Source organism: Aricia agestis, chromosome 19 (genome assembly GCF_905147365.1).
Source record: "Aricia agestis chromosome 19, ilAriAges1.1, whole genome shotgun sequence".
NCBI classification, from domain to species: domain Eukaryota; kingdom Metazoa; phylum Arthropoda; class Insecta; order Lepidoptera; family Lycaenidae; genus Aricia; species Aricia agestis.
The window spans coordinates 5,167,712-5,181,516 of record NC_056424.1 but is presented as its reverse complement, the minus strand read 5'-3'; the positions used below and the strand labels follow the sequence as shown (position 1 = coordinate 5,181,516).

General features: G+C 38.8%; 1 protein-coding gene across 6 annotated transcripts in view; it reads right to left on the bottom strand.

Annotated features, from left to right (window-relative positions):
* The window catches only part of LOC121736822 (trithorax group protein osa-like), a 101,506-nt gene that overhangs the window by 63,824 nt on the left and 23,877 nt on the right, over positions 1-13,805 (bottom strand). The window lies entirely within an intron of this gene.

The window sequence follows — 13,805 nt, the reverse complement described above, 5'->3', positions numbered from 1 at the left end:
AACGGATTTTAATGAAACTTTACAATAATATAGCTTATACATCAGAATAACACATAGGCTACAATATTAACCGACTTTCAAAATAGGGGAAGTGTTATGTGTTTCTTTATATTCAACGATTACTTCGCCGTTTGTTAACCGATTTTCAAAATTTTTCTTTTGGTATATAGGGTATCATCCCAATTTGGTATTATATTCACAAAAGTGGTGATCTGATGAAGGATCCATAAGTAATCGAGGGAACTCCTCAAAACTTATAGGGAAACATGTGGTGACTTCGGTTTCGTGAGAAGTATTGTAAGCATATGCTACCAACAAGTAAGATTTTGCACCGAGATATACCTGGTATACCGTGGTTCGGAAGGTGCTGAGAGAACTCCTGATTCTTTATAGATACAAATTTCGGAGTTTCGGCGTGGTTTTAAGAACAGAAAGCATATGCTACTATGCAAATTACATTCATCATCATCATCATCACTACCATATTATACCATTTCATAGTCTTTTACATCGAGACTCGATTTTGTCAAGTGATAATTAAAAAAAATCTATACCTTAATATTATAAACCTGAAGAGTATGTTTGCTTGAACGCGTCAATCTCAGGAACTACAGATTTAAAAACTTTTTTAGAAAGATCATTTATCAAGTAAGACTATAGGCTATATTATATTATCACGCTAAGACTAATACGACCGAAGAAACTTAGGAAAATGTGGGAAAAACGGGGGAAATATTTTTATGGGAAAATGTACGGTTTCTGTAAAATTCCTAATTTACGCGGGCGAAGCCGCGCGGGACATCTAGTATTATATTCTTAGATAGCTGTCGACATTTACGTCTCTTTCTATTCTTTTTTCTGTGTCAAACACTTCTTTCCCAAACTTACTCTACTTTTTAATGATACAACTCAGAGAGTTTCTTCCTGTTTCGTCTCTTTCTTAGAGCGCTAACAAGTTTTAAATTTTTCCAGCCGGGCCTTTTCGACATCGACATCGACAATTTCGACAGCGAAGTTCGAGAACAAAATCGATATGATAGAATCCATCGCCAATTCGAAAAGGGATTTCGCAAAACGTAAATGACATTTACGTTTTGCGAAATCCCTTTTCGAATTTCGCCATCTAATCGAATTCTTTAAACGCCTACATATTTTCAACACGTGTTCGCACAAATAATGAACCACATAAAATAAACATCGACAAAATAAGTAATAACCTTAGAAGTTAGCCGCACCCGTATCTATTCTCTCTCTCTCCGGGAAAGTTTTAGGTTCACCGGTCGACCTCGTATCGTTGTATATGCATGAGCCTTCCTGAAACTCGTGACCCAATGTACAATGTAGGTACAAACGATCGGCAATATTGGTACAATATTTTTATACTATCAGCTATTCTTCATACCTTTTATCTGTTCGTCAGATGCAAATCTTTAACTGTTGTTTGCGTATTTTTACTTTTGGAATATAAAAAAAAAACTTATGACTGGTTCTTAAGGTTTTTTGACAGGTTTGACATAATATTATGTTCATTATCGCATTTGATTGGCTAACATGATTTCACGTCAAACATTAACCAATCCAGAGCCCTTGGCTAGATAAACCCAAGGGACGCCCAATCCCGTGAGCCAAAAACTTTGTATTCCTTTTGACGAAAAATGGGGAAACGTAGGTGAATAAAATTTTGCACAGTTAAAGTTTATTATATGTTGAAGGAGTGCATCGAGCTAATTTTACTTTGAAATTATGCTTTTATCATACATTTTTTTAACAAATAAAACATTACACACACTACAACACACCTACATGAGAAATGACAGATTTTTGAGTGACAAGCCTATACATACGAATTATACTCTTTTATTTATGGTTGAAGTCTGTTGACAACAAGTTGACAAATTGAAAATGGATTATAGTTTTTTTTTTTTTATTGAATCTAAGATACTATTAGACAATGCTTACAGATCAGCTGAGTCCCAGAGACAAGAGTTGAAAAAAAAATTATAAAGTCAATATTTTTTACAAAATATAGGTAGTAGTCCTAAATATGTCGATGAAACTAAGGTCGAATTTCGACCATTGGGCGATCTCTAGTTATATACAAATACATATAATATATATCATGTTTTCTAATATTAAAAATATGTATATAATATAAACGTATTAAAGAGTCAGTTTTATGTTCTTGTTAATATTTATTAAATGTCTAATTATAAAGTTATAAAATTAATTGAGACATTTATAGTATTTTACAATATTGTATAAATAAATACATAATATTATCGTAGGGCCGATTTGAGATCTGTGTGTGTTATTTTATATGATAAACAGATGTTGCCCCGCCCGCGGTAACTTATATTAGCCGCACTGAGATTCGTTTATTGCACGTGAATCGTACATTTTTGCTTTTTTAAATCTTCTTCTTTTATATTTATGGCTCTTTTTAAATCTTGAAAATGCATGAAATGTCAAACCGACGTCAAAAGAGTTTCGTCGAATCGAAAAAAATCTGTGGTTTGACGTTTGTGTGACGGAATGACAATAATATGACGTTTGTTTGACGTATAGTCGCATAGGTATCCATACTTCCATACTAATATTATAAATGCGAAAGTGTGTCTGTCTGTCTGTCTGTTACCACTTCACGTCCAAACCGCAGAACCAATTTTGTTGAAATTTGCTATGGATATACTTTGAGCCCCGGTAAAGGACGTAGGATAGTTTTTATCCCGGAAAAATGTACGGTTCCCGCGCGATAAACGATTTTTGACGCAACGGAGTTGCGGGCGTCATCTAGTATAATATAATAATCCAGGCTGAATCGAAGCTGTTGCTATTTTTGAATAGCAGAATCAGGGTTGAATCGAAGCTGTTGCTATATTAAACAGCAGAATCAGGGCTGTGAGTTCTGAAGAGTATAAAACGCTTTTTGTGGTGAGCGTCGCTGAAATATTTCAGTCTTCCCCACCTCACATATTACTCTTTGTCAATGGCCGGTCCTCTGCGATAAAGGAATACATCAAAATGCACCTGAATTCCTCGCAAGATTACATTAACCCGAGGTAAAACTTCGTACCGAAACTCTTCTTATCTTGTAGTTAAAATTATAATAGGTATATGAAAAACTCGACTGCGTCAATCCATATTCCACACTAATATTAAAAATGCGAAAGTTTCTGTCTGTCTCCTCTTCACGCCCAAACAAAAAAGCGCGCGGAAAGTGCATGTCAGAGTTCAGACTAAGTTCATAGAGAATTAAGGTTCCGTAGTAATGAAGAACCAAAATCAGCTATGTGACTATGTCATCACTACACCATAAAAACCCAAGAAAATTAAACGTTTGCAATTAAAAAAACTTAGATGGCGTGATAGCGGCGAGATCTGCGGCGTTAATTACGCAACAGAAACTCGATTTGGCCAAGGCCGAATTTTAAGTTCGGTGCGATTACGCCGAGGTCGGGGGTACACTGGCGTTCACGTTTACATTAGCTGCAAACGACGCTGGAATTGACACTTTTTATTTGGCATTGGCCCACCAAACGAAGATAGTGCAAGTAAGAAATTTGAAACGACAGCAGAAAACGCTAACTTCTCAAATTTTTTTCTACCACACATTTTCCTGCAACTCCTGTAAGCCAGTATCGACGGAAGCCAACCACGAAAACCCTCTGATATTTAAATAATCATAGGGAGCCCAATGCTATAAGAGACTTGCCACCTGCCAAAGAAATTGTTAAGCCGATGACTAGCTTAGATCGCCAATTCTGATACATGTTACATGTATAAAGTAATCAGTGATTACTTTAACATGTAAGGGGCATGATTCTCGTACTTCCTATTTTCATTCGATCAGCCTAATTTTTAGTACCGGGGCACCGTAGGAGTCCCTGTTGTGCTTGAATAAAAAAAAAGAATGTTGATTATGATGTGCCAAAACTTTGGGCCTTCCGGGCTACTCAGGTACGGTCTAATCGCAACATTTGGCTAAGAAAATGTGCGTTTTAGAAAGCATAGCTTTAGAAACAACGTGTACGACTACCGTGTTAAATTCGTGTCACAGATAAGCAACAGCCTGCCACCATGGTTTAGCAATCAAGGCCGAACCTTCTAGAAGTGTTACAAGTCAGGTAGAGTGAACACTAAACAAGCCCAAGTAATATTCCCTTCTATATCTTGCCGATTTTTAAGAACTGATTATTACAGAAGCAGATGAAACTGTCGAAGCTATCCATACTAATGCGAAAATGTCTGTTTGTCTGTATCCTGACTCTGGAATCTCGATTGTAATGAAATTTGGCATAGATATATACAAGATGGTGTAAACACCGTTATCCTTCACCTTCACATGAGCCCGTCAAAATGGACAACTTTTTCTATGAGAATAATGCTGGGAACCCAAAAAAATCCGACTTCATACCCATACAAATTGCCGATTCGGGCATAAGTATGGGTACGGAGACGGCATTTTTTTGAGCCAGCATAATTGTTCTCATAGAAAAAGTTGTTAATTTTGACGGGCTCATTTGATGGTTTCAAGGATAACGGTGTCTACACACTTGACACTGTAGATACTTTGAGTACACAGGAGAGGGCACACACAACGGTAACCCGTTTTGCTGTATCGATAAGCGAATATTAGGACCCGTCCTAGCCCTGAATCTGAATAATCTCTATTGCAGTTTTTGTCACACACATTGGAAAGCCATTTCACAACCAAAGACAGCACCATGAGCCCCTGGTTGGGGATATCGCTCAGTTAAGCTAAAGCACCCCGGGGGTAAGTGGGACTGGCCGGCTATAAGCGCCAGCGGAACCATGAAAACCACCTGCAATTTGTCATCAGCCCTATAACGGATCCTGGATCTGAACTTGGATTTTTTTTATGAAAAAAGGGGGGCAAACGAGCAAACGTGTCACAACAAAGCAACTTCCGTCGCCCATGGACACTCGCGGCATCAGAAGAGCTGCAGGTGCGTTGCCGGCCTTTTAAGAGGGAATAGGGTAATAGGGGAGGGTAGGGATGGGAAGGGAATAAGGGAAGGTAGGGAAGGGAATAGGGTAGGGGATCCGGGATTGGGCCTCCGGTAAACTCACTCACTCGGCGAAACACAGCGCAAGCACTGTTTCACGCCGCAAGCACTGTTTCACGCCGGTTTTCTGTGAGAACGTGGTATTTCTCCGGTCGAGCCGGCCCATTCGTGCCGGAGCATGGCTCTCCCAGGTCTAAATTTGTACTGTCTTCTTTTATAATGTTTATCAATTTAGCCCCTGGCACATAATTATTCTTAAAATAATAAACATAATTAACGATTGTTATCTTCTATGAACATTCAGCGGGACTTGTTACATACCAGCTGTCCGCACACACCTGCCCCATACAAAGATACTAAAGGTTTAACAGACAGCCTCTAGCTTCGCTGACATCCTGGTTTAATCGCAATCATCTTTTTACCCGACTGCGCAGGGAGAGTCATGTTCATCGATCCATGCTAATAATATTATAAATGCGAAAGTTTTTCTGTCTGTCTGTTGACGTCCTGACCTGACGCCCAAACGCCTGAACCGATTCTGCTGAAATTTGGTGTGGAGATACTTTGAGTCTCAGGAAAGGACATAGATTACTTTTTTCCCGAAAAAATGTACTGTTCCCGCGCGATAAACGAATTTTGGCGCGACGGAGTTGCGGCCGTGGGGTCGTAACAATACCATCGGGACACACATAATAATAATAATAATAGCCTTTATTCAGATAACACATTTTACATGGCATTTTTTTATGTTTATTAACTTAATCCTAGCTGATTTTCATTTGTAATTTCCTATAATATTTATATTTATTAACTGTTTGCTGCACGGCATTGGCCTCCTCCAACATATTCCAGGTGTATCGATTGTTTGCTGTTCTAGTCCATGTGGGACCTGCAATCTTATTTTATGTCGTCTACCCATCGCCTGGGGAGACGTCCGCGTTGCCTTAAGTGGCCCAAGAATCATGAAAGTATAGATTTACGCCACTTATCTTTGCCACGTACTGTGTGTCCTGCCCATTTCCATTTTAGTATTTTCATGGTAACTATTACATCTCTAGTTTTTGTTTTATTTCTTATAGTTTCTATTCTAATCTTATCTGACACTCGATTTACACTCGCGGCGCGGCTCGCGGCTCGCAGGGCTCGCGTCGGGAGCGATTTCCAAAGGAGCTCGAGGGGGACGCGAGCTTTGTGTTTAAACTCGCGCTTCGACGCGAGCTGCGAGACGCGCCGCGAGCCGAGCCACGAGATGCGAGTATAAATCTCGTGTCAGAGTTTTTTTTCTTTCATGCTTCTGTTCATTGCGTTTTGACATGTTGTTAGTTTCCTAATTTGTGGTATCTAAAACTCGTCATTAAATTAAAGTTAAGTATTTGTTAAATGTGCTGAGTGCGACCAACTTATGTGTATAAACTACGCAACACTATATTAAGCCATCAACATAAATGCCAGAAACGTGTAGGTTTAAACTTTAAACGACCGTTAATATATTAAAATAGTTAATTAAGTAATAAAACTTAATTGAAACCATTGATAAAAAAGTTTCATTAGTGTCATAAAAATTTTTACAAATCCAAAAGGTAAAGAAACACCAATAAACGGCAAAGAACTTTAATAGTTCAATTAAAGTAACATAAAAGCCGATCAGACTAATTATAGATTTGCTCTACGGCAACATTTTACAAGCTGTGAATGAAGAAAAAACTTTAAAGTGAGCATCTATACCGGGTGTAACAAAAATAAGTGATAATTCTTAAGGGTGTGTACGTGTTCCTTGTAGTAGTAGTCCCTTGTAGATTATATATATTGCCCGCGGCTTCGCTCGCGTTAAGAAGTATTATTATATACAAACTTTCATCCCCTATTTGAACCCCTTGAGGTTGGAATTTATCAAAATCCTTTCTTAGCGGATGCCTACGTTATAACATCTACCTGCATGCCAAATTTCAGACCGATCCGTCCAGTGGTTTGGACTGTGCGTTGATAGATCACTATGTCAATCAGTCAGTCACCTTTGAGTTTTATATATTCAGATTATAAATGCGAAAGTGTGTCTGTCTGTCTGTCTGTTAAGGACGTCTATTACATCTTTAAACCCAAACCGCTGAACCGAATTTGCTGAAATTTGGCATGAAGATACTTTGAAGTCTCGGAAAAGGTCAATAGGATACTTTTTATCCCGGAAAAATGTACGATTTCCGCACGATAAACGAGTTTTGGAGCAACGGAGTTGCGGCCGTCATCTTGTCTTTTAATAATCCCATAAAATACATTTTATTCGAAAATAAAAAAACGTACTTATATTAAAAATCAATTTAAAAAACAAACCGCACTTAACCCATAAAAGAGCTAAACCAGCCCAATTAAAGTTACATAAACCGATACACATAACACAATACATTGACACGATATTAATACAATGTTTACATCGTGGTGGCGAGCGTAATAATTCAATTTGATGTTATGAATGGCTCATTCATAGCGCGAGCGGACATATTTTTTTAATATTAATTCGTCATTTTATTCCGCCTGTTATTGTTTTGTTTTGATTTCGACTTATCTATTTTATCGCGTGCATTATTTTGTATGATTTTTTGTGTGAAATTTTGTAATATTGTAGTACATAATTCGAATTGATTTTGATAATTCCTTTACTTACTGACCTAAAGGTAGAAATCAAATGTATGAGATTCGGCATATAACATGGCGCTTGCGATGTTATGTAATTCCAATTTCATACATTTTTTACATCTAAGGGCCCTCGCCCACTGCGACTTTTAGTAGCGATGCAGTCGCGCGACTAAGAAGCGCACTACTGCATCACTACTAACGCGCGTTTTTCGCATTTGCATCTCCATACAGGACACACAGCTAGCGACTGCATCGCGACTGTATCGATGCAAATATGCGACAGTATCGCGACTGCATCGCTACAAAAAAGTCACAATGGGCGCACGGCCTAATTTCGATACCTTTATTTATGGAATGTAATATGAATTGTGGTTTTTGTAACAAAATCTACACCGACAATTTAGGATCGGCCTAAAAGTGGTTTAAATGTGTACATACTACATAGTATTTTTTCTTACAAAGAACAGTTTAGTTCAGAAGGCTTTAACCTTTTTAATGTAGGGTAAAATTGTTTTTTTTTTGACAACAAAAAGCTCGAATACTTTCGGCAAAACGACAACAGAAGTGCTCAAAACTAAAAACATGTCTCACCAAAAGTACATAGCCCTTAATTTGTATGTGGTGGCTAGGTATGAAGGTAATTAAGCCTGTAATAACGGTAATCTGTGTGATTACGAGTCCTCGCTGATACAGGCTTAGGACAAGGACGTGGCCTCAGCGATATCCCCCCAAAGATTACTTTGTAGTTTTACCTTAAGTTTGGATTTTATTGCTATTGGAATAAGAGCTATATTTCCCCGGGACACCATGCAGGTGTTATCAACTGCCAAATGCATACAGCTCTTCTATAGAGCTGAGTTACTCATGTTGCAAGCTTGGTTGCGCTCTATCTCTGTATTTTGTTGGTAGCGGCGACTGCTTGCGCCGCCATAGTATCCCAGTGATACATGTGTCATGTGCATAACATAATATAACGGTAATATTATGTATTTTGTCAGCGACTGTGTCTATAGCAGACCGGCGCGGCGGTCATAGCCTAGTCGTCTGTGACTAAGTATTTAAAAAGTCATTTGACTAAGATGATGATTTTGTCTGCTTAATAACCATCAAAAGGCCTTGGATTACGATAATTGCCTATCTACATAATTGGTCTATCATCTTTAAAATGTAGAGGAGCCGCATTATAAAAATCTGATAGGAACACACCAAAACGGCTAGGTTCTAAAGGTGTACAGTATTGTGAGGAATTCAGACAGTCTCAGAATATGTTGACAAAAGTATTTTTCGGTAGGTACGACTATCTATTAAAATTCTGAATACTATGACTGTAAATATGATTACAATTCCAAAATCCTGCGCGCAATTGTTACAAGGCGAAGGGAGTTTCGGCGAAACTGTTAGAGAACAGGGTTGTCAGCTAAAAGTTAAAACAAAAGTCAAAACATTGATAAATTACGAGAAGTTCGTTTATTCATGAATTTCTCTAAAATGTAGAGTACTATACAAGGCACACCTTCAGGCAAAGTCCATGATACATCAAAAGACGCAGTCATCCCAAACCAATACTGCGAATAGCAACGACAGCACCCCAACTCGTGTGGGTAATAAGTGACGAGTGCCAGCCCTGAGGGGGAACCCCCTGCGCTCCCTTTAAACTGCTGCTGAGCACACAAGCTAGAATCACATGAATAAGCAAACAGCTTGTATATATAATGAAACGGGCGTACCGCTTTGATATTCGCTTTGGGAAAATATTTTCTCTAGATTTTCGTGGGAACGCGTGGAAAAAAGTAGATTTTATCATAACCTCAATATACATTAGGTTAGAATTTTCGGTGTTTTTTTCTAACGAAATTTGTAATTGGAAAATATTATCTCTGTACGGCCTGGGTTTATTTACGCAAAGCACTGAGACCGTGAAATTCAGATATTACATCGCAAATAAATAAAGCTCACGTAAATTATAAACGATACCTGTAAATATTTATTTATTTGAGAGTTAAATAATAAATACGACAAGAAGACCGGTTTTGCCCAATCTTTTTCAGTACTATATTTAGTTAGGTTCGTTATGTTTGACCTATTTTAAAAGAAAGCAACTGAAAAACTTAAGAGGTAAGTTTTTAAGCCAGTATTTTGACAGTCATAATTAATACCAAAAATAATAGATCACCGTTTATGATAGACAGGTATGGGAAAGTGCAGGCAAGACCATCACCTTTGAATGTTTAGATAATATGGGATTTCTGTCGTAGAAAAGTCGCTGGCAACATCTAGTTTTATTAACAAATCGGACAGAATAAACAATATTTCGAACACATGGGGTAAACTAAATAGCCGTAATGATCGATCGGGAAGCACAATAGAACCATATGACCATTGGGGTCGGTAGAGAATAGGTTTGGGTTCGAATACCGAAAAAATTGTATTGTTGTAGCACCTGCCGGAGCCTGGTCAGATGACAACATGGGGAAGAGCACCTTGCCAAAACTACACCCTGAATGCTCGAATCAATGTTCGAATCCACATAATATCGAATCGCAAATCGCTCTGCGATCCGTAAATGCTGTCACTATTTATTGCAACTTGTGTACCAATAACAAAACCCTTGTTCAGAATTAAAGTGACCTAATAGAATCTAATCAAAATAATGACTTGTGAGAAAATGCCAATAGATATTATAATTAAAGTCATTTTTGGCGATTACTGCAAGTTTTTCCGTTCTACAAGTTCGCAAGAACTTCAATACTGAACGAGAGAAAAAATTCTACAGCCAGGCGTATCGCGTATCACAAGTCATATCGCGATTTTACTCTGGATAACCAGAACATTAGTAGATCATCTTTATTCGCTAAGTTTTTATCATCCCAAGCCTCATCTAATCTCTCAAGCCTTCACATCTTTATGACGATCACCCATGTCCTGCAGTTACGATCACGCTTCACTCGATGATGATGACTATGCAGGGTTTTTGCAAATAGCACATGTACGTCAGTAGATATTATATAATCTTTATCAGATTCTACATTCTTATCATTGGGTCAATTTCTAAGCCGTTTAAGCACATCATCACGATGATTATCACCAGTCACCACAAACGCTGCAGTAACGATCACGCTCCACCCGATGATGATGACAGGGTATTTCTTCTTCTTTTATTTACGGCAAACCATTGCTTTTTGCGACATTCTGCCTGCAGGGTATTTATAAATCACCCGTGTGCTTTAGTAGAATCTCTTTGGAAGACTCTACATTATTTACTTTAGGACAATTCCTAAGCCGTTTAAAATCACTTAGCACATCATCATGATGACCATCACCAGTCACCACTAACGCTAATAATAGCTCCCACACCGGTTTCGGTGACGGTGGCCGGTTTCATTGAAACCAGGCCAGCTACGCAGGAGCAATTTTAAAGTGCCCAAGTGTGTGCGCAGTACACAAGAGCACTCTCTATTCCTTTACTCTCATAACCCAGTGGGACGGAAGACCGACACGACCGGCGCGGCGAGATATCAGGCGCAGGACCGACTTTTAACATGCCCATCCGACGCATGGATCATCTTACTTGTCAGACAATCAGGTGATCAGCCTGCACTGTCCTAACCAAACTTGGAAATAGCATGTTTCCAACGCGGGAATCGAACCCACGACCTCCGAGTCAAGAGCCGCGCTCTATATCACTAGACCACGGAGACGTAACCACAAACGCTGCAGTGACGATCACGCTCTCGATGATTATGACAATACAGGGTTTCTGCAAATCGCTCGTGTACGTTGGTAGATATATTCTTTATCAGACTCTACACCCTTAGGACAATATCCCAAGCCCATCATGATGATAGTCACCACGAATGCTGCAGTAACGATCACGCTCGACTCTCGATGATGATGAATGCGGGGTTTATGCAAATCGCATACGTGTCCCAGCGGGCCGGACGCATGCGAGCGTTCACTCACAAATGATGGCCGCCGCACGCCGCCCCTGCACGCTCGTACGGATGTACTGGCGTGGAAATGTGGTTCTGGTTTCGCCTTGAGGTATAACTCTATGTTTAATAGTATATGCTATGTTGAAATAGCTATAGGTATATGGGCGATAGCACACGTTTTCAAACCCCTAGAGAACGCACTTTCACACGCCGCCTGAACCGTAGATTATAAAAAAATGCTAAGATTGTAAGAAGGTCGAAAAGTATAAGTTTTCGACTTTTCCTAGACAAGGATTAGGGTCCCCGCAGATATACAACTTTAAGTTGGCCGACTATCGTACAAACCACAGAAATAGATCAAGATGGTAGGTATGAAAAAAGTGACACGCTCGTGTTCATACAAATTGGAGCGACATTGCGCTTCTATCTTGATCTATTTCTGTGGTTTGTACGATAGTCGGCCAACTTGAAATTGTAAGTCTGCGGGGACCCTTACCGTAACTGTCTTTGAGACTCTCCTAAAGGGCAATTAGGTGTTAAGCTCGTTTCAGCGCTCGTTCCGGATCAAATATTAACTCATTCATTCATAGAATGGAAGATAATAGATACATTAATAATACCGGTTTGTATCAAAATCAGTCTTTCAACACGTTAACGGATAATGGTTTCACGATCCATGGACCGTGGACAATGTCTATTGTTCTTGACCATGTGAAATTTACTATATAATTGTTACATATTAATGTATTAAAATCTTTTGTAGGTTTGTATGTTGGCAACAGATTTGGCCGTGACTGTGTCCGCGCTTAGTGCTCACTTTTAACCGACTTTCAAAAAGGAGGAGGTTAAATGTTTCTGTTTATATATTTTTAATTACACTTTCAAAAGAAAGAATATACCACCGAGTTCGACACACACTTCACTACAGTGCAGTATGCCATCGACAAGAATCAAGATAAGGCAGCTGAGTACTTCAAAACAATTTCACGTAGTTACTTTCGCCATCAACACCTGCGGGGCTAAATGTTCGCTTTGAAGAATCATGATATGAATCATAATATGATTCATTTTTCTAAAATCGCAAAATGCAACTCTGCTTGCAATTCATTTCTGTATTTTTGTACTGATTTGACATTACTTTTGCCAATTCATTTGCTGAATTGATTGAGAGAAATTGCTAAATGTGACCATTTTAGCCCCGCTGCACTCTGATTCTGCTTAATCCAACATTAATACAGGTTCGATATATAGTTGTGATACAGTCTCGGTAACTAGAAAATGGTATTTTTTAGAAATTTTCTATAAACTAACGCGTCTTGATTGCTCAAATGACGAAATCTTTAAAAATCCCTTGTGTGGGTACTCCACTGGTCTACAGAAAAAAGCAGAGAAGCCCTTTTTCGAAGACCTCCGGTTTAAAAATATTCATCAGCATCAGAATTCAGATTTGGTTAGGTATTTTAGTTTTTTTAGCAAATCGTGCGAATCTGACAGTCGTTTTTTACTCGTTGACTGGCAGTGAGTTCAGACCCTGATGTCAGCGCTCCCACAGTGAGACTGACATCAGTCGACGTTTGAGGCCTTTTTGAGGAGCACGAATTTTTGAGCCCATAGAAACAAGCCATCTCTTTCGCAACTAATGAAACTGCAAGGGTAAGAAAGAGACAAAAAATCTTGAAAATCAGACTGCAACATTTCTAATTTAGACGTAGAGGTGGGGATATTGTTTCCAAGCAAACAACATGAAGGAAATTAAAAAGTATAATATGAACTCATTACTTCATCTATTTTTGGCAAGTGACATGCACCACCAAGAGGACTGCCATTAGCTATGTCCACACTATGCAATTTCATCTTCAATTTTCGTCATCATCTTTTTATTCAAATTTCGTTTGGCATATTCAATAATTAAATGCGTCAAAATCCACCCGCGTTGGAAAGAAAAGTGTCATATCGTCGCGGGCATGCCTCACGTGCGATGTTGACTGCGCTATAACGCATGCCCTTGATGAACAAAAAAGGCACAGTGTGGACAAAGCTATTAGGTTATTCGATGAACCCAGCCTTTCTCTGAACTTAGAACGCAAGTTAGAACTCGGTGGTATCACCTTCAGCAGACAATAACACAATACTTCCGTTATCAATTTCTATTGTGTAAATATTCCATTATCTTACATTATTCGTTTGTAACCGTATCACATGCAACTTCATCTTT